Below are 9,087 nucleotides of genomic sequence, written 5' to 3'. Positions count from 1 at the left end.
TTATATTCTTCGACTTGACGAATTCTCGTCTACCGACGATACCGTCGATTTTCGGGGCAGGAATATCCCGATTCCAAGAAGCGCATGTGACTCATGCTTGGTCAAATTTAATCCTCTAACATATTCGAATTTCTAACAATTATTATTAAACGTATTTTAATCATTAATTAAATATCATATACACAGTAACCTTCTTATAATTTTGACATCGCACTCAGAGTTCTGTATGGGCCAGGCCGGTCGAGCTTTATCATTTCCACTAGGTGCCGACCGGGCTTTCCTCCACTACGCTCCCACAAGCATTCGCCTATCTAGCCTCGCCGGCACTCTGGCCCTACCGGTACCGGTACCTCCGATACCTCCGGCACCGCAAACACCGCCGGCCTCGCCGGCAGGGATCTCGTTTGCTTCCGTACACGGCTCGCTTCCCCTGTTTTTCGCCCGTTTTTCGATCCCCACTACTATTCTCCTCACGCGCCTTCGCGAAGCTCTCCGCACCGCCACCTGCATAACATTTCGTCCTAGTGATTTCTGAATTTGAATCGGACGAAATGAATTATTATGAAGAGCGAAAGTAAATGTAATGAATATAATTTATATGCATGTATATATTTGAAAAGCATAAATGTATGAGAAATAATGTATGCTTTTCGTGTTTGTAAATTTCAAATTGAATCTATTCGGGAGAGGTAAATAATAAAAGAAATGTAATTTTATTTGTTTAAAAATATATTTATTCGTCATCAGTGTTTGTAGTGTCAGTGTCATCTGTTTCATCTTGTACAATTATATTTCCTATCTCCGCAGGAATTGCTTTCCTCTTATACATGTTATTATTAAATAATTTTAACATGTCCGTTGTTACAATATAATCCATACATGTTTTTTTGTTACTTTTTAAATATAATTTGGTTCTTGTTATTGCCGCGATAGTTTCTGGGTTCAAACGATTTCTATCTAAACTTTGTACGTCACGAACCATCGAAAAGAAACGTTCAATTTCCGCATTCGAATGCGGAAGACAAAGACACATATTCGCTAATTTTGACACGTTTGGGAACATTTGGTCATTATTTCGATTCTTCATTGACATTATTTTGGTCCAAAACTGTAGTGGCTCTAATTGAGACAGATCGTGCACTTCATTTTCTTGAATTACGCCTGGAATCCAAACTCAAATGATTCAGCGCCGCGTTCGTCTACGTCACACTTGGCTTGGCGCTACTATCAACGTTGCCAACTTGACGAAATGTATAGCCAAAATAAGCCTACAAATCTTGAAAATCACTGCATACCCCCACCAACTATTGGTCCCCACCATGGTCGCGTCGTCCCCACTTTCCGGCATGTACGGAAGCAAACGAGATCCCTGCTCGCCGGCCCAGCGGCCATAGTGGGGACTGGTACTTGACGGGTGTATGCCAGGGATGGGACAATTTTTCCCGCACGTCTCGCTTCCCCTCTTTTTCGCCCGTATTTCGATGCCCACTAATATTCTCCTCAGTCCTTCGCTGACTATGCCTAGCATACCCCCGTCAAGTACCAGTCCCCACCATGGTCGCGTCGTCCCCACTTTTCGGCCGAGGGAAAAATTATCCCAGCCCTGGTTTCGGACACAGAACCGTTAAGAGTCCAACCCGAGACTCATAGAAACAGTTTCACTCTCGCTATTGTTGAATAAAATATTGTTATTTAAACATCATCACTTTATTTGTGCATCCATCCTATGATGAGAAGAGAGGAAGTTTGAGGCCACAAGCCTCTGGTGACCCCACATAAATTTGGTGACCTCGACGTGATCCGAGGGCGACGAACACGATCATCATCGACGCTCTGGAGGAATCGAATTCACGATAGTTCACACAAAAATTGAAGACGGGTCTGACCACGTGGACGACGCAACAAGCCGGCCGGCTAGATACATGGGTTCGCCGTGTTTCGGTTGTCCACTTCATGCATAAGCACGCATCGACTAATAAAATCATCACCGCCGTGAAGGCGTGGAGGAACTTCGAGTCGGCCGTTTCCCTTGCCGAAATTGCCAAGGACGTCGACGAATTCCTCGTTCGCAGAGCATCTCAGCACGACACCGCGGGCATCGGCATTAATCATCGTCATCCCAGGACGTTGGACGACGAAATCAACTCTAATGCGTATGTTAAGGACAACTACGTAAGTTAGGAAACGCATTTCGATCTTTATTTCTCTCCGCGACGTCGGCGATATTGTTCACGTGCTTAATTGTTCGACCACGTGTTACGCGTTTCATTCATGTTAATATTATACACGTGCGATTAATTCCGATTCACGCGATTTAGTCGTGATTTTATTTTTCGCATAACATTAGGATAGTCGTGAACGTGTCTCAACGCGCAGTGCGGTTCCAGGAAACCCACCCCTCTTTCGCGACCGTTACACGTTCTCGCACGTTTGAACACGAACTTTCGTCGTTCGTGGAACGCGGTTAACATTTTACTACAGTTTAAGCATATCGTATTTACGTATTCTATTTATACATTATATACAATTCTCTTTATTACGCATTAAGTATCGTTAGCAATAAGTGGGATTAATAATGCCTATGACGACGAGATCTGGTTTGACAAAGAACACTCATGAAGAGAGTATGTCCAGCGAGGACACAAGTTCGAGTGACGATACGATTATTGAGAAATCTTCCACAGTAGAAGCCCCGAATATGAATATTGACGCTTTAACCGACATGATCGCGCAGTTAAAAAGCGAGTTGGCTGAGATACGCGCTGGCTCATCCGACAATCGTGCGTACAATCCACGAAACATCTCCGGTAGTTCTAACGCAAGTCCGAGCATGCCGCGTTTTTCACCGAAATTGCCACCGTTTATATTGTCCGATCCAGTCACATGGTTCATCCAGATCGAAGCAATTCTAAATGCCGCAAATATTCGTGACCCGGAGTCGCGTGCGGGTATGATGCTTGGCGCACTTCAACCGGAAGTAGCGAGATCCTTACGCGACTTAACATTGGACAAATCGATTACCGATCAATTTGCCGCTTATAAAAAGCGGTTGATTGACACCTATTCGGTATCGCGAGCATCTCAGGTCCGCGAATTGTTAAACAGGGACTTTCCGCATTTCTCTAAACCGTCAATGATGTTACGGCACATACGCGAGTTGAGCGATGGTTCGTGTGAGGACGAATTAATTAGGTCCATGTTTTTAGAAAAACTCCCCGCACAGGTTCGTACAGTCTTGTTATCCCTTAAATCCGCGAACCTTGACGAGTTGGCAGAAACCGCGGACGTCGTTTCCGAAGGTCTAGTCATTAATTCAACCACCATAACTGCCGTGCACGGTCAGGATGGGGTTCCTAAATCGGAATCCGGTCCTGGCTCGTCTCTTGCGGACAGTATGATGCGTATTGAGAAACGACTTTCGATCATCGAAAATAAAGCCAGTAATTCGTCGACTATTGCCGCCTTGCGTTCGACCGGCTCTGGTACAGGCGAAGTGAACCCAGATTCAACTCATCTGCAAATTTTACAAAAATTAACCGAATTAACTGCGGAAATTCGCAAACTTAACGTTCGTGGCCGAAATACCGAGTGTTCCAAAAATCCTACACGCTCGCGATCTAAATCACGGGAAATTACTTCCGATCTTTGTTTTTACCATAACAAATATGGTAACGACGCACGCGCATGTTATGCCCCGTTCACCAAATTCGTAAACGCGGGAAACCACGAAACCGCGCCATCACGGGGACTGTAGGCTCGGTGAATTTGTCGAAACGTCTCCATGTATACGACTCAGAGTCAAAAATAACCTTTTTGATTGACACTGGAGCAGATATTTCTCTGATACCGCGGAATAAAAATAGCGACGGTAACGTCGCGGAATTAAAGCTGGTTGCCGCTAACAATTCAATTATTGACACATACGGTTTCCGTGATCTCAAAGTACAATTTTGCTTATCCAATGCACTTAATTGGAAATTTTGCATCGCTGATACACCTCACGCTATTTTAGGTGTAGACTTTTTGAATAAATTCGGTTTGTTAGTTGATATTAGAAACCAAAAGCTGGTCGATCCGTCAACTAACCACTTTACAACCGGCACCATCCGTTGTGCGCAAATCCACGGGATTAACATTTTAAAAATGACTCCGGAAATCGCAAGTTTATTAAAGGAATTTCCAGAAATTACGGCATCGGATTCAAAATCCGTCGCGAATATGGGAGTGTGCTATCACATAGTCACTTCAGGCCCCCCAGTTTCTGAACCCACGAGACGTTTGAATCCGGTCAAACTGCAAGCCGTGAAAGCAGAATTTCAGCGTTTACAGAAATTAGGTTTATGTACGCATTCCAATAGCCCTTGGGCTAGTCCCATACACGTCGTCCCTAATAAAGACGGAGGCTGGCGCGTGTGTGGCGACTATCGTAGATTAAACGCAATTACGATACCAGATCGATACCCCGTACCACACATTCACGATTTTGCAACGTATTTACGCGGAAAATTACTACACTATTTTCTAAAATCGACCTGACGAAGGCATACAACCAAATACCTGTCGCACCTGATGACAGAAAAAAGACCGCTGTAATCACGCCCTTTGGTCTATTCGAGTTCGCCGTTATGACTTTCGGTCTAAGGAACGCGGGCCAAACGTTCCAACAATATATAAACAGAGTCCTCGGCGACCTTGACTTTGTAGTCGCATATGTGGACGATATTCTCATAGCATCACGCGATGCTCAAGAGCATATAACGCATTTAAAAATCGTTTTCACGAGATTAAGAGACGCGCACTCATCTATTAATCTCGAGAAATGCGAATTCATGAAACCTGAATTAACATTTCTCGGGCATTTAGTGAATAGCCAAGGTTGTGGTCCAACCCCTGAAAAAGTTCAAGCTATCGCGGAGTTCCCTAAACCACGTACGGTTGCCGAACTTCGCAGATTCCTAGGCATGGTAAATTTTTACCGTCGAAATTTGCAAAACGCTGCCAGTATTCAAGCACCACTTAATGCTTTCCTACTAGGGTCAAAACGAAATGATAAAACGGAAATTCAATGGTCCCCAGAAGCTAATGAAGCTTTCGACCAAATTAAAAATTCGCTTATCGACAAGGTGATGTTATATCACCCATCCAGTGACGCGGAGACTCGAGTTGTCACTGACGCGTCAAACACTGCAATGGGAGCTGTGCTTGAACAGCACTTGGAAGGAAGCTGGAAACCTCTAGCATTCTTTTCACGTAAGTTTAGCACTTCCCAATTGAAGTATAGCACGTACGATCGGGAATTAACAGCCGTCTACGAAGCTCTGAAATATTTCCGACATTTCCTTGAAGGGATTCCGTTCAAAATAGTAACGGATCACAAACCATTAATTTATGCTTTCCGGCAGAAGTCTAATAAAGCCTCCGACAGACAGGCACGACAGTTATCGTTTATTTCCCAGTTGACTACTCAAATTGAGTACATACAGGGGGATACAAACGTCGTAGCAGACTCTCTTTCGAGAGTAGATTCTCTTGCATTGCCTATGGAATTTAACCTCAAGGAATTGTCGGACGAGCAAGCAAAAGACGATGAACTCAAAGAATTAAAGAACAACCCGCAAGAAAATTCTCTCGTGTTGAAACGCATAGAGTGGGGCACGAATCACGTCGGCATTGAATGTGAAATTAGTGGTAGCGCAATTCGCCCTTATGTACCGCTTTCGTTACGTCGACGGGTATTTGATTTTATTCATCGTCCTCCTCATCCCGGTTCGCGTGTGACCGACCGACTAATACGGTAACGATATGTTTGGCCGTTCATGCACCGTGATATTGCATCGTGGTGTAAGACGTGCAACGACTGTCAACAGTCAAAAATATCACGTCACGTAAAATCTAATCCTGCTCACTTTACAGCACCAGACGGTCGATTCGACCATGTACACGTAGATATAATCGGACCTCTTCCTGCTAGTGAAGGCTACACCTATTGCCTCACCATGATTGACCGTTTTTCACGTTGGACAGAGGCTATTCCCATACGCGATATATCAGCACCTACCGTTGCACGTGCATTTTATAATACGTGGATTGCCAGATACGGCACTCCAAAAATTTTATCTTCGGATCAAGGATCCCAATTTGAATCGCAAATTTTTGCATCTTTGTTAGAGGTTTGCGGGTGCAAGAGAGTACGAACCACAGCGTACCACCCAGCCGCAAACGGCATGATCGAACGATGGCACAGGTCATTAAAAACCGCATTGATGTGCCACTTGCAACAAAATTCCGGCATCGCCCGCGGATTTATGTTCGGCACTGTACTTAGACTGCCAGGCGAGTTCTTTTTGCCAGAGGATATTTCTGTTAATCCTCGTTACTTCATTGACGAGTTTAGAGATGCTATGCGCAAGGTCAAACCTGTACCTGTTTCCCATCATCACAAACCTCGCATGTTCGTTTTTAAGGATCTCTCTACATGTTCCCATGTATTTGTACGCAACAAACTGCTTAAAAAAGCTCTCGAACGTCCATATTCGGGACCATACAGAGTTATAAAGCGGATCGATGATAAAGTATTTGAAATCGACATTAATGGTTCCCATAGGAAAATAAACATTGAAAACTTGATACCCGCGTACGTTATCAGAGAGACGCTTGAGCCAAATCTCATCAACAGGCCTGAAACCCAAACTAGTGACGCCGGACCGTCCAATACTCCAACGAGCGTACCTGTTCCTTCCGGTATTAAAACATACAAACCAAAGAAACGCGTTGCAATAAACGAAGCAAAGAATAGTATTTATATTTTGCACAAATAACGTTAATACGTATAATATATAAAAAGCGTTTAATATATGTAAACAAAAAAAACAGTACATATACAATGTAGTACAAATGTGATGTAAAACCAGCGTTAGTTCTAAGGTATAAATAGTTCAACACATTGTCTTGCGTAAAATATTGTTTGTACTCAAAAAGATATGACGTTGTCACTGAGGGGGGAGTACGTATGGGGAGTCGCCCCTTCCCCTCGCGCGTACGCAGTGACAGTGCACAGGCACTAGCCGCAGAGGCGCATCTTAAACACTGATGAGTCGAAGGCGCACGAGGAACGTTGCGTTGCGACAGTTGTTGGTACGATTGATGCCAAACAGTTTTGAAAGAGGAGGTAACGACCATAGGTCGTCCATTTTCGAGACCATTCGAGTTTCGGACACAGAATCGTTAAGAGTCCAACCCGAGACTCATAGAAACAGTTTCACTCTCGTTATTGTTGAATAAAATATTGTTATTTAAACATCATCACTTCATTTGTGCATCCATCCTATGATGAGAAGAGAGGAAGTTTGAGGCCACAAGCCTCTGGTGACCCCACAAGCAAATCTTAAGTTCGGACTGTGAATACATGAGGTCTTGAGGCCACCTTATTCGAATAAGGCGAACTTGGTCAAGCAATTGCTCAAGCAATTGCTTGAGCACGGACTGTGAATACCGGCCATAAAGTTGTTAATTATTTCATTGAGTATGTTACATTTATTGAGCGAACGTAACTAACGACGAATTGCTTTGTTTTCTGTAATATTTAAACAATTTCTCAGTTGCTCTTCCATGTAACTTTTGTTTTAATCCTATGTTTTCGTCACGAGTGTGGCATACGGGCCGCGGTAACGCACGAGGCGGTTATCGCGCTCCTGCCCGCCTTGTATACGAACGCTCTGGTTGGTCAGTAATTTTTGTTAATAACTCGATAACCACGCCTCGGACAACTGTTTTGCAAAGGAAAAAGTTGTTTAAAATCACCATGGCTCCTCCCCATTTCAAGGCCTAACATTAGTTCTGGGACACTCTGTATAAGTTCCTAGAGTCATGTATTGCAACTGCAGACACGTGATGTAACGTTCATCGAATTCAATTCGTTTTCGGTTACGCTTTGTGAAACGTCGTGCGAAAATAAAGAGTCTAAGTGAGCCTAATAAAGCATTGTTGATAAGAAAAATGCCGTTCTTTATTTCTACAGAACCGGGAGTGTAGTGAGTACCAGAGATGAAAAGGGAGATTGCTCATTTCTTTGTTCGAAAGTGGACACGGCTCACTACCGCACCCTAGTGTCAATATCCATTATTTAAGGGGAAATAGATGTAGTTTAGGAGGGATTGTGCACTACTCCCCTCCAGAAGTAGACACGCCGAAGAGAGCTGAAAATATACGTATAAGATTTGCCATGCTCGTGCCTAGGGTATTCGTCTACAAGCGCTCCATCTCGCGGCCGGCTTCGTGCATCTCCTAAAAGAAGGGGCGCGTGTCGAGTGACGCAGTACGTGCGTGTGTGCGTGCTGACTGTCAGGCAAGCGAATTCTAAATTCACTCCTCGAGGCTCGGAATCTTCGACGCTTCGAGACTCGGAGTCTTCGAGGCTCCGTGTGTTCGAAACCCAGACAATCCACTCTTTTTTTCTTTGTTGTTTATTCATCTGAAAAAATTCCAACACGTCCGTAGCATAACTGGACACATCTGAGAATTATTTCAGATTTTTTTGTTACAAAATGTAACCGTGAAAAATAAGAAGGTGCTAAACATATTTTTGTTCACATAGAAATCGTTCGGATACACTGTCCATATTTTTATGATAGATTCTTATTGCCGCAAGAATTGTTCATGAATTTTTTCAGATTTTTAGGTTTGGTGCGTCAATGCGAAAAAAATCAAAAACTATGTACGTCTCATGTTGAAGTACGTAAATAAAAGACGCGCTTCCAGCAGCGGCAACAGCGAAGGGGTGATGACACGAGGTCAGCGATTGCTACGTATTTTTTTGACGTAGGCTCGCGTTCTGTCATGACACTTACAAAGGACAACAATTTACAAAGGCAATAAAATTTGAAGGGCAAGGAAGCAGCTGCTCCGGCTACCTGCCTGCCGCTCTCGGCCGGTTCAAAAGGGGCGCAGTGCATAGCTCATTATCTTAATGAGTTTTACTTCAAATGACCTGAGGTTTTGGGAAAATATTTCTAAGAAGTTCTATTTTTATATGAAAAATTCTCAGAAAAATGGATTTTTCAATGTGATTATCCCATACCCACCTTAAAC

The sequence above is a fragment of the Ceratina calcarata genome, unplaced genomic scaffold, assembly GCF_001652005.2.
Source record: "Ceratina calcarata isolate Rehan_Ccalc_2016 unplaced genomic scaffold, ASM165200v1 scaffold895, whole genome shotgun sequence".
NCBI classification, from domain to species: Eukaryota; Metazoa; Arthropoda; class Insecta; order Hymenoptera; family Apidae; genus Ceratina; species Ceratina calcarata.
The sequence above is the reverse complement of the archived record's forward strand: the minus strand, read 5'-3'. Positions refer to the sequence as shown.